This window comes from Lissotriton helveticus, chromosome 6 (assembly GCF_964261635.1).
Source record: "Lissotriton helveticus chromosome 6, aLisHel1.1, whole genome shotgun sequence".
NCBI lineage: Eukaryota > Metazoa > Chordata > Amphibia > Caudata > Salamandridae > Lissotriton > Lissotriton helveticus.
In genome coordinates this window covers 613913072-613926671 of record NC_136067.1, presented here as the reverse complement: position 1 = coordinate 613926671, position 13600 = coordinate 613913072, and the positions used below count along the sequence as shown (strand labels likewise).

Genomic DNA, 13600 nt, shown 5'->3' with positions numbered 1-13600 from the left:
TTGTCAAGGCTTGATACAATTGCTAACACTGTTATTACAGCCCCAGAGGTTTTCAACGTCTGCCTGCACATCCTAGATCAGAAGTAAGCAATAAAAGATCTGACGCCACCAGAAGTTAATTAATACACAGAACTTTTACAGCAAGGAGGGAATGCTTTTGCATTAAGTGGGCATGTGTGTGTTATTTTGGTTCTGTGCATGTATGACTTAGTGATAGCAGGCTCCCAAATTAAATTAGTCTTTTCTGTAGTATATGTGCAAGAAGAAGAAAGAACAATAGCATTAATAAGGCTATGTTTTACAGAAATCACAACTCGAATGGACTATTTATGGCAAGTGATATATAAATTACGTCCTTAGTCTTAAAGGAGACAGATCACAAACATTGCTTTCAGTTAGTTTTATTAATTGGCTTTTAAAATGTGCGAAGTTAAGAAAACTTCTTATAGGTTACCAGAAATAAGGAACTCAACAAAATAATTTCACGACTTAATAGTAATGTGTCATTTCACAGTCCCTTAATTTAGTAACTAGGTAAATCACTACTGGTTTGATTGTATAAACATTACGTGATACACTGCTACATTTAGGCTAAATAATATCACTGGCAGTTCGTGTCGTTTCCCATGATATCACAATCTGCTACCTTCCTATGGGATGGAGTTATATAGTTTCCCAGTACACAGTAAATAATGCAGACCTGCTGTTCACAATGTCACTCATTATATGTAGCATATGTGGTGAGGTAGCTCTCTTGTTGTCCTAATGTCACACACACCCTAAGTTCGGGCTTGGCCCCAGGTATAAATAAAAGGAATTCCTGGTGCTCAGGGTGGAGTCTGTACTGTAACAACCTTGTCTTATTGGTCTCTCTCCTGACTTGTGGCCTCGTGCACGAGGGGTCACTGAGGCCTATTGGCACCACTACACTGGCAACGAGGATCTGCTTGCCAGCCCGCCTGTACAGGTACCAGTGCCTGCCCTCCACGACTGCAGGTGATATCTGCATATACAAGGCAGAGCCTGAGGAGGCATTCAGCGGTGCACTCTGAGGTCCGTGCAGTGAGGCCCTGCCCACCGGCCTTCCGCACGCCTGCATTCTGACCTGATAGCGCCAACACAAGGTGGCTTCTCCAGCCATTGCTTATTTGGAAAACAGACTTGCACTGGGCATAGTGCTAAATACTCGGTTGTGCAGCAGTCATATCATAGATTTATAGATAATTATATACTCAATACTACTGTTTTACAAAAATATATCTTTTTTATTTCTTTATCTTTTTGCTTCTTATGAATAATGTCAAATATTATAAAAACACATACATACATATAATCAATGATCATTTGCTTAAAAAATACATCATAAATCTTTTTCTATGCACACATAACAACGAAAAATGACAATGAGGTGTGGTCTACCTATAAGGTACCAATAGCTTAAATTCAGACAAAGAAATAATCACAGTTGTTTCCGTATCTATAAATAATATTCAATGTAATTCATGCCCTTTTACAAGCGAACTGTTTACAATTGGTGATTGTCGCACATCTTGTCTGCACTTATTATGGAAAAGACACTGGTTACAGATCGTTATTGCTACCAACGCGTTTTGGTTTTAAGCCTTCCTCAGGGTGTTCACACCAGTGGTATACTAAAATAGAAAAAGATTTAGCTTGAGATCATTTCTATGATACAGCTGCAAAAAGCACTAACTAGATTAACATATCTCACACAAGATTATCATCCCCTCCCCTCGCATTTATCAGGCTTCTTGGATTCAAAGGTTTCAGTTCCGCCATAAACCACATTCTTATCCATTCATACACACATTGTATACACATACTATAACACCACACAAGTGAAGTTTTTAATTTAAATATTTTGAAATCCTATCTTCTCATCTTCCTTTTATGCTAACTCTATAAGGTATAATGTTTTATTCTAAAATTAATAGAGGCATAACAAGGTTGGATACAATTATTTCTAATATTCTAATGTCTATTTCTTTCTGTATGGGGATATGCCTGTTTATTATCCAAAAACAAAGATGATAATCTCTAACTGCAAACCCATACAGTATTGTTGTCCAATGGGCCTCTAACTAACGGGATTTCTGCGTATATAATGAAATTTATTATCCTCTTACCAGATTGGTATAGATTATTATCTCTTATCTCTACGGATCTGGTATCTACTTGGTCAAAGCACTCGACTTGATCAAGGCACTCTGCGTCCATGCATATGCTTAGTCAAGAAAGTAAATTCAAATTTTAGTTTCGAATTCTTATATATATTGGGTCCTAGGTCTCTACAATACATATTTTTAAAAAAAATACCTAAATAATATCAAAAATTGCGATATAGATGTTTAGATTCCAACACCATAGTTCTTATAGGACTGAGTAGAAAGGTTAATTGATACGAATCATGTATCACATGGCTGTGACAATAATTTCATTTTTTTGTTACCTATAGAGTCTTATTTAAGAGCACTCTCAAATTTAGGCTGAAAAACATGACTGAATTGAAGCTAAGTAGAATGCTTACCTTATTGATATGTCCTAATCCACTAATAATTAAGAAGGTTCAATCCAAAGCGATTTTAATAACTATTATCGCTCCTGATTCGCTGGTTCTTATATTGAGAAGCCCTTGTATTAATGTCCTTGATACGATCAAAGGCAAGATATGATAAAGCCTAATGAGAAGAAAGATAAAGAATATGTAACAATATTTCTATCTCATTTTAATTCTGCTGTGTATCTATGTCTGCATTAGATCTGCATATCTAGATATAGCCTAATATTGAGCTCAAGTGAACTCTACTGAAACTATAAGTTGGTTGAAACATCTTATGAAATCCTAAGTTTCAGACGTGCTCTAATACATTAAAAAGCCAGCCGCCCGCATTTAGATGTATTCACAGGTCGCCAGCAGGCACCGGGCGGATATTGCTATCTGGGGCTGCACTTGCGCCGTGCTATTTGTCTTCAATATATATAGAGAATACACATTCTAATAAATTAAACAGCTGGTCACTGGTCAACCGCATTTTAATATATTGGCAGGTCTAATATTGAGCTAAAGTGAACTCTAATCAAACTGTAAATTATTTGAAATATCTTTAGGACTCCTAAGTTTCAAACGTGCTTTTGTACATTAAAAAGCCAGCCGCCCGCATATGTTCACAGGTTGCCAGCAAATGACGAATGTATATTACTATATGTGGATACACTTGCGTCATGCTATTTGTCTTTAAAATCTGTTGAGAATACAGATTCTATCATATCAAGCAGCTAGTCACCGGCTACCCGCATTTTAATATATTGGCAGATCAGCAGCAGATAACAAGCGAGTGTTACTATAAAAGACTATAATGGTGCCGTGTTATTTCTCTTTAATGTGTGCTTAAGGTACACTTTCAAACGTAAAAAGAGTCAATCGCCCGCATTTCAATATATTAGCAAGTCAGTGGTCGGTAATGAGTGAAGAGCCGTATATAACCGGCAGCACACCTCCTCATTTTAAATAACCCGACATAAATACACTAACAACGGGCACAAGCGGGCTTACCTTTCTATGTTAACATGATGTCGTGCAGCCTCCCAGCAACATGTCGGAGTGGAATCTTTGCCGGTCCTCACTCCGCTCTAAAATAGCCTGAAAGCCCGCAATGACATTACGCGAGTAAGTCACTGTTGTGAGCTTTACTTAGTTGAAGTACGCAAATCAAGCCGCCATTTTGAATGTCCTGTATTCTAGCACAGCTTGTATTGAAGATACATGAAAAAGTACTATATCACAATATCTTTTTATCATGAACAAAAGTTTTGTCCTGCTTGTAGGTGTTGTTCTTGTAATTTAATCGAAGCTCAACCTTAACCCTCTAATGTTGCTGGACTATCAATACTTTATAAGAAAAATGAAACTTATTTGTTTTAAAATTATAGCATGCATCGCACATAAAAGTCACAGCCATTGCACCAGTACTTCCTGCTTGGAGTGGTCTACCTGGGCTCCCAACACCACCCGCCAGTGACACTCCGGTGCAGCAAGTGTACTCAATCTGGGTCAGACTCTCTGATTGAGAAAGGTGGAGCAGTTGAATACACTTGAACATGCCTGTGTTGTAGACTATAAGGTGAGTGGACATCAGGTGCTGGTGCTTTTCTGCCCCAACAGCACAGCTCCTCAAGGCACCCCCATGGATGCACAGCCATGTTTCAGGAGCCTGCAAGTCTAATTTAGTTGGCCTTCTCCATAACAAAAGGGCACACACCTATTCCACTGATCACTCAAAAAACTAGGGCCCTTAAACACCCTGCAGCAATCACGCTACCCCAATTCAGTGACTTTGCTGACCCTGCGAACACAGCGGCCCGCTGGAAGATGTGGCTCAGCAGGCTTACCGACTAATTTTGGACAATGAGGAAAAATTACCCTCTCATTAAATGGTCACTGCTCTTGCACTATGTTGGGGAAGAGGTTTTCAAACGGTTTCAGAATCTACAGAAAACCGGTGATGAAGACAACTATGACGCCACAGTCATGGCGCTGAATGCCGATTTGATTCACAAATCAACTCTGATTTTGAGAGATTCAAACTCCAGCATCCCAGTCAGAGTGAGGTTAAATCCACTGATGGATTCTATGCAAGACTTTGCTAGATGGCCAGCACCTGCACTGATGAAGATCTGTTGAAAGAGGATCACTCTCAGATCATCCAAGGCTTCAGTTTCAATGTCCTTCAATGCCTAATTCTCCATGAAACCAGGGCGTCAGTCAATGTTATGGATCACAGTCAATACCGCCTGCTATGTACTAAACACAAGCTGACCCCAACCATGACCAAGATCTATGTCTATGGAAGCAACAGCCTGTTTCCCCTAGTGGGAGCATTTGAAGGGGACATTCACCACAAAGGCCTCCAGGTGAGAACCAAATTATTTGTTACCACTAAAGACGACAACACACTGCTCAGCTGTCAGAGAACTGATGAGGAAGGACTCCTTGTATTCACAAAGCAAGTGCACACTCATCAAGTGGGTAAGCTGCTACACAAATTCTGACACATATTCAAGGGTCTTGAATGACTAGAAAATTAGTCTGTGAAGTTGTACATTGACAAGATCATCAGAAACATTGGTCTGAGACATAGAGAGCCCCTTTATCACCAGAGTGAAAACGTTGAAGAAGAACTCGCACAACTTGCACAGCTAGGTGTGATAGAAAAGGTATCCAGCCCATCACTACAGGTCTCTTCCCTGGTAATCACCCCAAAACTGAAATAGCCATGGGCAGTAAGTATAGGTATTGATATGCACCTCCCCAACGCAGCTAACAAGAGAGTGCACTGCCTCATCCCAACAATGGGCAATAAAATTGCTGATCTGACGGGTGCCAAGTGGTTCTCAAAGGTTGACCTCAGTTTGGGATACCTGCAATTCCTCCTTGACCCATCCTGCAAATATATCATGAACTTTTCAATCCACCTCGAGCTCAGACACTACAAACGTCTAAATTCCAGAATATTGCTGACAGCGGACTTTTTCTAGAATGTCATCAAGGAAATGTTGCCTGGACTCCAGGTTGTCCTAGCCGTCAATGGTGATATAATGATCTACTCCAAATCACGTGAGCAACACGTCAAACATATCCGCGCAGCCCTACAGAGGATGGCAGACAAGGAAGCCACTCTCAAAAAGTCAAAGTGCTCTTTCTTTGATTTCTCAGTAGATACTTCTTCTAGGGGCATGGCACTAGAGTGGCCCCCAAGATAGTGATTGACATCAAACTGGCTCCAGCACCACTGTCACCCAATCAATCGACCAACAATTGGCGCTGTTTATCACCTGTAAGGGTATCCAGGTGCTGGGGGGGCTGCTGCTGGAAGTTGTTAGTCGAACATCCAGGTTTTAAGGCCATCTCTGAACTTCTGTAGGGTGGGTGCAGTCCAGAGGTGGAGATGGAAGCCATTCGAGGTCTTAGGAGAAGGTGTGGCCACCATTTCTGCTTTTGTGGAAGCGGGGCATGTGGCACAGGGAGGCGGAGCGTAGTTGTCGGTTAGGTTGGTGGAAGTTCAATCTGTGGTTGAGGTAGGCTGGTCCTTTGTTGTGCACGGTCTTGTAGGCGTGGGTCAGTAGTTTGAACTGGCACCTTTTTTGGACGGGGAGCCAGTGGAGCACTCTGATGTGGGATGTGATGTGCACTCTTATTGGGAGGTCGAGGATGAGCCTGACTCCTGCATTTTGGATTGTTTGCCATCTGCTCAGTAGTTGTGATGTGATGCCCATGAAGAGGGAGTTTCCAAAGTCCAGGTGGATGGTGATGAGGGCTTGAGTGCCGGTGCTTCTGGTGCTGATAGGGAGCCATTTAAATATTTTCCTCAGCATTCAGAGGGTGTCGAAACAGGCTGGTGAGAGAGTGTTTATCTACTTCTTCATGGTGAGCTTGTTGTCGAGTATGATGCTGAGGTTTCTGGCGTGGTCTGTGGGAGTAGGCAAGGAGCCCAGGTCTGCTAGCCACCAGGAGTTGTCCCATGGAGAGGTGTTATTCCCGAAGATGAGTACCTCTGTTTTGTCGGTGTTGAGTTTGAGCCATTTGTTTTGCATCCAGCTGGCTACCCTGGTCATGCACTGGGTCATGCACTTGTGTTGATCTCTATGTGGTTGGAGAGTTGGCTATTTTTTGCTTTCTCCAGGACTTTAGCCGGGAACAGGATTAGGAGGCTAGGCTGGTAGTTTTTGAGTGCTCCTGGGTCAGTAGTAGTTTTTTTAGCAGAGGTTTTACTTCTGTATGTTTCCATCCTTCTGGGAAGGAGGCAGAGGAGATGGATGAGTTGAGGATGGTGGTGAGCTCCTTACTGATGGAGATACTCCCCAGGTTGAACATGTGGGGGGGCAAAAGTCTCTGGGTGCTTCTAAGTGGTTGGAGCTCATGATGGTAGGAATGGTTTGTGTGGTTAGTTGAGCCTACATAGTGATTATAGTGTTTGAGGTGGCGTCGCTGCTGTTGAGGAGTTCGTCGAAGTTGTCACTGGTTGGTTGTGGGTCAAAGTGTTCATAGATGGTGCTGATTCTGTTGTGGAAAAAATCTGCATTGGTGCCGTAGAGCTCCTGCAAGGGGGTTACGGTGTTCTCAGTTGCTGAGGAGTTTGTGAATCCTTTGATGTTGTTGACGAGTTCCTTACTATAGTTGGAACTAGCTTTGAGGCGGGTGGGTAGAGCCTCCTTTTTTAAAATTTTTAGGCATATGTGATAATTTTTGATAGCCACTTTTAAGTTGGAGAAGCACAGAGGTCAGAAGTTTCCTCGGCATGGGCAATTTTTGTGGACGCTTTATTCCTGACCTGGCCACACTCCCTGAACCTCTATCAGCCCTCACAAAAGCATGTGCACCTTAAGAATACAGACCCACCTAAGACAGCCCATCCTGAAAAATCAAAGAGATGCTGCTACAAAATGGCATGTTGTGATCCTGTGCTAGAAACAGAACTGGTGTTCGATGCCAGTCCCATAGGCCGTGGTGCAGGTCTGATGCAGAAACAGTGATGGAACTGATGGGCCCATGTTGCGTTCACCAGCAGGGCTTTGTCAGATGTCAAAATACGGTACGTGCAATTTGAAAAAGAGGCCCTCGTCATCAAATGAAGCTGCACCCATTTCCACCTATACCTAGTAGGGAGAAAATTCAAAGTGGTCACTGACCCTTGTACACCCACCACTGTGCATCAAAAAATGGATCAAACTACTTCAACATTGTCAGTTTGATGTGTCCTACAGGCCTGAATCCATCAACCTAGTAGAATTCCTTTCCAGACATCCTCCGCTGGAACCCTCCGCTGCAGCACAACAAATAAGAGAAACATAGCAATATGTTTCATTCGTCTCTCAGGCAGTATGGCCCAGAGCACTATCACTCCAGGTCTTTGTCCAAGCCACGAAACAAGATGAATGTCTCACCAAAGTAGTTGAAGTCATGAGGCAGAACAAGTAATATAATTCCTAACAAAATAGCTAGAACTGTCGGCCCTCATGTTGGAATTTAATTTGAAAGACTTATTGACCTTTCTTAAGTGTTTAATTTAATATTATGGAATTTGCCAAGTTAATAGCTCACTTGGTAAAGTAGTCTGTATGCGTAGGTGTTAAATCTGGTGACTTCTTTAAGCATTCAGACTATTTCTATATTACATTCTAAAGTTATAAACGTATGCTCTATTGATCCCAACTATAGCTCAAAATAGATGCTCGTACTTTTTAGCATCTATTTTTATATTTTTGTGCTTAAAAAATTGTAATGATGGAAATTAATTGAGGGGCGTCCTCGGTGACCGATATTCAAAGACAGAGTGCTTGAGGAAAGGGCTGGCTGTCTCTATTACTGTCTGCATCCTGGTCACGATGGGTCTGAAAAGAGGGCTGAAACTGATTGCGCTTAAATTTGTGGTCACATGACTACAGATATATATAAGTCTCTGCCAAGCAGTATAGATTCTTAAGACTCAGAAGCAATGAAAACTGTTGACTTTATCTCCTATAGTGGCGGGAGTTGCTAAACCAAAGTTTCACTGAAGACACATTGGGGCTAATTTACAAGCCCCTAGCACCACCAGAGCGTTACTTTTTTTTACTTTTTTTTTTTGCAAGCCTATATTTACAAGGCCACACTAAGCCACTTTGCGTGGCTTAAGTCTTGTAAATATGACCCTCTGCAATGCAGTTTTCTGTGGCAAAGGGGCATGCAATGGGTGTCGCTGTGGGCGTTCCCAGCAACATCAATGTTTTTGACACTGCTCCAGATTTACAAGGAACTGTAAATCTGAGGTAGCGCCCAAAACTAACGCCTTTCAAAAGGAAGCGTTAATGTGGCGCAAAGAGGAGAAATACTTTTATTTCTCCTAGTTTTTTTTTGCTCTTCTATGTGGGTTGCATTTTGCTGCACACATAGAAGGAGCAAAATGCCATTAATTAATGTTTTTGTGCAGGAATGTGTCCCTTCCTGCACAAACACAATTATCCCTGCAATGCAGGCACCCATGCACCCTGGTGCAAGGGTGTCTCTGTGGCGCTAGGCAGATTTTTTAGCGCCGGTGCAGGAGTGTGCACAGGGATGGGCTATATTCTTGTTAATACTGTGCAGCCCCGCATTTTGAAAATGACATAGCACAGCACAGCAACATTGCTTGCGGCACCGCTCTGCTCCATTTTCATGTAAATATGCCCCATTGTCCCCTGTTAAAGTAGTCTGAAGTTAAAATGCAGGCAAACTGTACAATACCAACCTACTTTGGAGATATACTAATGTTACTCTGCAGGAACACTTTGCAGGGCTCAAGTACTCCGGGGTTGAAGGGCAAAATCTCTGCAATGTTAAAACATACATAAATTGTACTAAATTTACCAGTGGCGGCCAGTAATTTTAGGAGAGAGGAGTGAAGATCACGCACACATACATATACATTCACTCACACCCATGCATTCACACATGTGCACACACACACACATCCATTCACAACACTCATTACCAAATATTCAAACATACATGCACGCACCACACGCACGCACCAAACACATATTTATTTTTAATCACATTTAGTTGCAGCTCTATCTCGGTGGTCACAGGAGGGTTGGGACTGCTGACTTCCCTCATGTGTTGACCAAGGGTCAGCTGATGAGGGAAGGCAGCAGTCCCAACCTCATCACAGAGTGGGATGGGATCAGTGAGACTGCTGACCACACCCCACTCTCTGATGAAGTGTCACTGTTTGACACTTGACCCTGGGTGCTTCAGGCCTTAAAACTGAAGCCCCCAGGACCAAGGCAATGAGTGATGCTACCTCTTGGCATCCAAGGGGGATGGCCTCAAGGACCGTTGCTGAGCTGAGGAGGTCACGCCCAAGTGAGCTGTGTGATCCTCAGCCAAGCAAAGTTCAGCTCAGGCCTGACCTGGCCTGGAAATGAGGAGTGTCTGTCAGGCCGTACTTTGCTCATCCTGACAGACACTTTTCTTGAAGGGGCTGAAATTTACAGATTCTTGTGTAATTCCCGAGTACTTTGTGATTACATGAACATTACACTGCCAATACGCTACAAAGCTATATGCTATTATTAAATATTTTGAGCGATTGTACAAAGGTACTGCGCTCAATGAATTCATACGATTTGAAGTTTTAATAAATAGCAGGACTTTAGAGAAGGATAAGCCCCGTCTTTTCATGTATCACATTCATTGCTTGTCAGATCCCCCACACAATGTTAACTATGCTGTCAAGTGCTGAGATTGAGTCCAATATTTCCAGACCTTACGGGGTAGAAGGCGCCCAGCTTGAATCTCTCAGAAGCGTGCCAACATAAAAATTAAATCTGATGTAGCTTCAAAGGGAAAGGAGGCCAGCATTAGAAATAAATAAACGTAAATGTAACAAATAAGCTATTTATTTGTTCTGCTCATACATTTTCTGCCACCATTGTTTAAGAAGAACTGCATGTTCTCTTCAGCGCCATTGGTGCACAGTGTGCCAGTGCCTTGGGCCTTTTCTTTATGGATCAGTCTTGCTTTGTCTGCAGTGCTGCTTCCTAATCGATCACTCTGTGGTGGTTGGCAATCAGAAGAGAGCCTTACTGAGCTTACGTGTTCGCTGGTCTTCAGAATGGACTGTAACAAGGTGTTCTCACTTGGTGACTCCAGGGAAGAATGATCTCAGAGTTTGTATATTTCAAGAACAATGTAAGTTATTGTATGCGTCCTGGAATGCTGCTCAACGTTAATAAACTACGAATATTTATGATCTACCAACTACATTATGTGAACACTTTAAAGTTAAACAAAAGCTGTTTAAAATATTATTTTAGGCAATTGCTCCTCCTTTTAAAAGGTACCACAAAATAAAATGTGCATGCCAGAAGGGCTCTACACCTGACAGAAGACCATCACACTCTTTTACTTTGATTTGTGTTTGGAGCCTTTCATAATTATTAGGAGTTCTCCTGATAACAAAGCTTCCCCAAATCACAAAGAACTTAGACTATTAAGAAGGGTGGACTTCATGCTTGTGTGGCCACACCCTGGTTGCAAACAGCTTGATCCCTACACTTTTCTCATTTTCTTCCGAAGTCCTAAATAAAAAAAGTTATTTCTTGGAGCTTTTGTGCACATAAAGAACTTGGTACCATTAAGTGACTCTTGCCAACAACTGGATGTAATATTTCGTTTGAACAGCCCCTAGAAGTTTTCAATTTTTAATATAATTCCTAAATTAGAAATTGAACGAACGAGCAAGGGTGTAGGGAAGCAAGAGGAATTGTGTGCTATATACAAGAATGCCAAAATATGTGTAAAGCATAGCTGCAATTGGGGTAGGATACTTGATTATTCTGAAACTAGTTGAATGAGGAGACAGAGAATTGTTTTGAACCGTTGCGGAGGAGAATTTAATTGAGGTCTTGGGGTAGAAAAACTGGTGATGTGTTTGGGCAAGTTATATGGGTGAGATACTTATATAGTAAAAACCTGTTGAATCTTTAGGCTACAGAATATGATTGGAGTGTTGTGGTAGAGACCCTGGTTGAGGCGTTGATCTAGAGCTTTGATAGTCACAAACAATTTGTTACGGATCAAAGAGTATCATACGCAGTATGACTGAGGACTGTGGTTATGCTTCTGGGAGTTGGTGGTCAGGAACAAATGTTTATTGTGATCGGTAGGTCAAGCGTTATTTATAACCTTGACAAGACGACTTGCAACAAGGTGGGCAATATACTGAGATGGGCAGACATCACTACCCAAACCCCATCACCAGATGCTGCCCTCTACGTAGATTTTAGACATGGCTCTAGGAGACTTCACATCTAATGTTAGCATAATCATTGTGTAAAATTGTGCTAATACTAAAAATTGCAATAAAAAAATCTGGCCGGCCTCTCCACAACAAAGTATGATTTACATGGGGAGGGCAGTCCCTGGCCTTCAACATTGGAACCACCCCACTCCAGATGTGGTGTAGGGAGCAATCTGGAAACAATGGAACCAGAAGATGTGGGTGGTAATCCAGCAAGATGGATCTCTGAGCTGAATGCTCGCTTGTGATAAATGTTGTTTAAAGAAGGTCAGCCATGCTTCTTTCGAGAGTGAATCAATTGATTGCCATGAATGAATTTGTAGTACTGTGTTACATACATGGCTTGTAATTGATGTCACATGCTTAATAAACCATTATTTTTATTTTGTCCAAATGATGTCTAAATTCTATTGTTATGAGAATAGAACTGTGTGGAATGATTAATCTTCCAACACATTTGTGTTGGAAGCTAGATTCCTAAAGTCAGTTGAGTTTTCTTATTTTGAATGACAGTTAAACCAGTCAAATTCAGACTTTATCACATTCCCTTGACTGACCATTAAGTACGTTAGACTAATTTAAGTATTGGTCCAACGCATTATCCTTACAGACTGCTTTGCTGTAGCTGTTCACATTCTTCTGAAGGTAAATATGGTCCTAAAGTGGTGCTGGGCGATGCATAATTTTCGATGCTGATGCCTATCAGTTGTATTAAACTTGTAAATAATGGTTGTCTTCTCAAAGACGTCTCTCAGTAGCTGCTGTTCACAATGAGAGGGGCATTGTAGCAATAATCCTGAGGCTTTCCAGCTTTGGAACACGTTTCCTGAGTGTCAGCGATCCCTTGATAAACATCAGAAGAATGCAACTATTTACAAAGGGGCCACATGAGAATTTATATTGGGCCTCAAATGGCCGGCCGACTGAATGTTTAGTGCCCGTGGACTATTTATTTATTTGAGTGTTTTCTATCGCGCTAGCTAGGTGCGAGGGTATCACAGCTCTTTACAACAATTGTTAGGCAATATTAATCAATAATAGTACTTTATAACCAGGGCCGGCTCTAGGCTCATGGTGGCCCTGGGCAGGGAGCGTAGGTAGGGGGCCCGGAAGAGGGGTCCGGGCGGGGCGGAGCGCGCAGGCCAGTAAAGAGGGGAAGGGGTCAGGGTGTTTAGAAGTGGAACAGAGCCGGAGGCCGCCAAATCCCTGCCAGGGGCCACCACGCAAATATGTATCCATCCTCAGAGGATTAATATATTAAGGATATATATTGGCGTGGTGGCCCCTGGGGTTTGGTGGCCCTGTGCAGGTGCACAGCGTGCACATGCCTAAAGCCGGCCCTGTTATAACATTGTCAGAGGCATTGTCAGTCAATAAAATACAGTTCTGATTAAAGTGTCGAGGGTTGAGCCAATGTTGTGTCCTTGGGAGATACATGCGTGGAGTGAGGTAGTAATTCCAGGATGAGTCGGTGCTTACCGGATGGTTGAAGTGTTGATTGAAGATGAATGCATTTAGTTGTCTCTTAAAGCTCATAAAGGAGGGTTTAGATCTGATATGTACCAGGAGGGAGTTCCAGAATTTGGGGGCTTTTCCTTAGAAAGAGCAAGAGAGGGCTTTTTGGTTTTTTTTTGGGGGTGAGATGAGAAGAAATGTGTTGGAGCTTCTTAGTGGTCTTGTTTGGCCTGCCTTTGTGAGTTTGGATGTGAGGTAGGCTGGATTACCAGTGTGTAGAACGTTGTGTGTGAGACAGGCAGTTT

The 13600-nt window shown here is 42.2% G+C and overlaps 1 protein-coding gene across 4 annotated transcripts in view; it reads left to right on the top strand.

Moving 5' to 3' along the window:
• Nucleotides 1-13600, top strand: part of FILIP1 (filamin A interacting protein 1) — a 751153-nt gene that overhangs the window by 416931 nt on the left and 320622 nt on the right. The gene's annotated exons all lie outside the window — the stretch shown is intronic.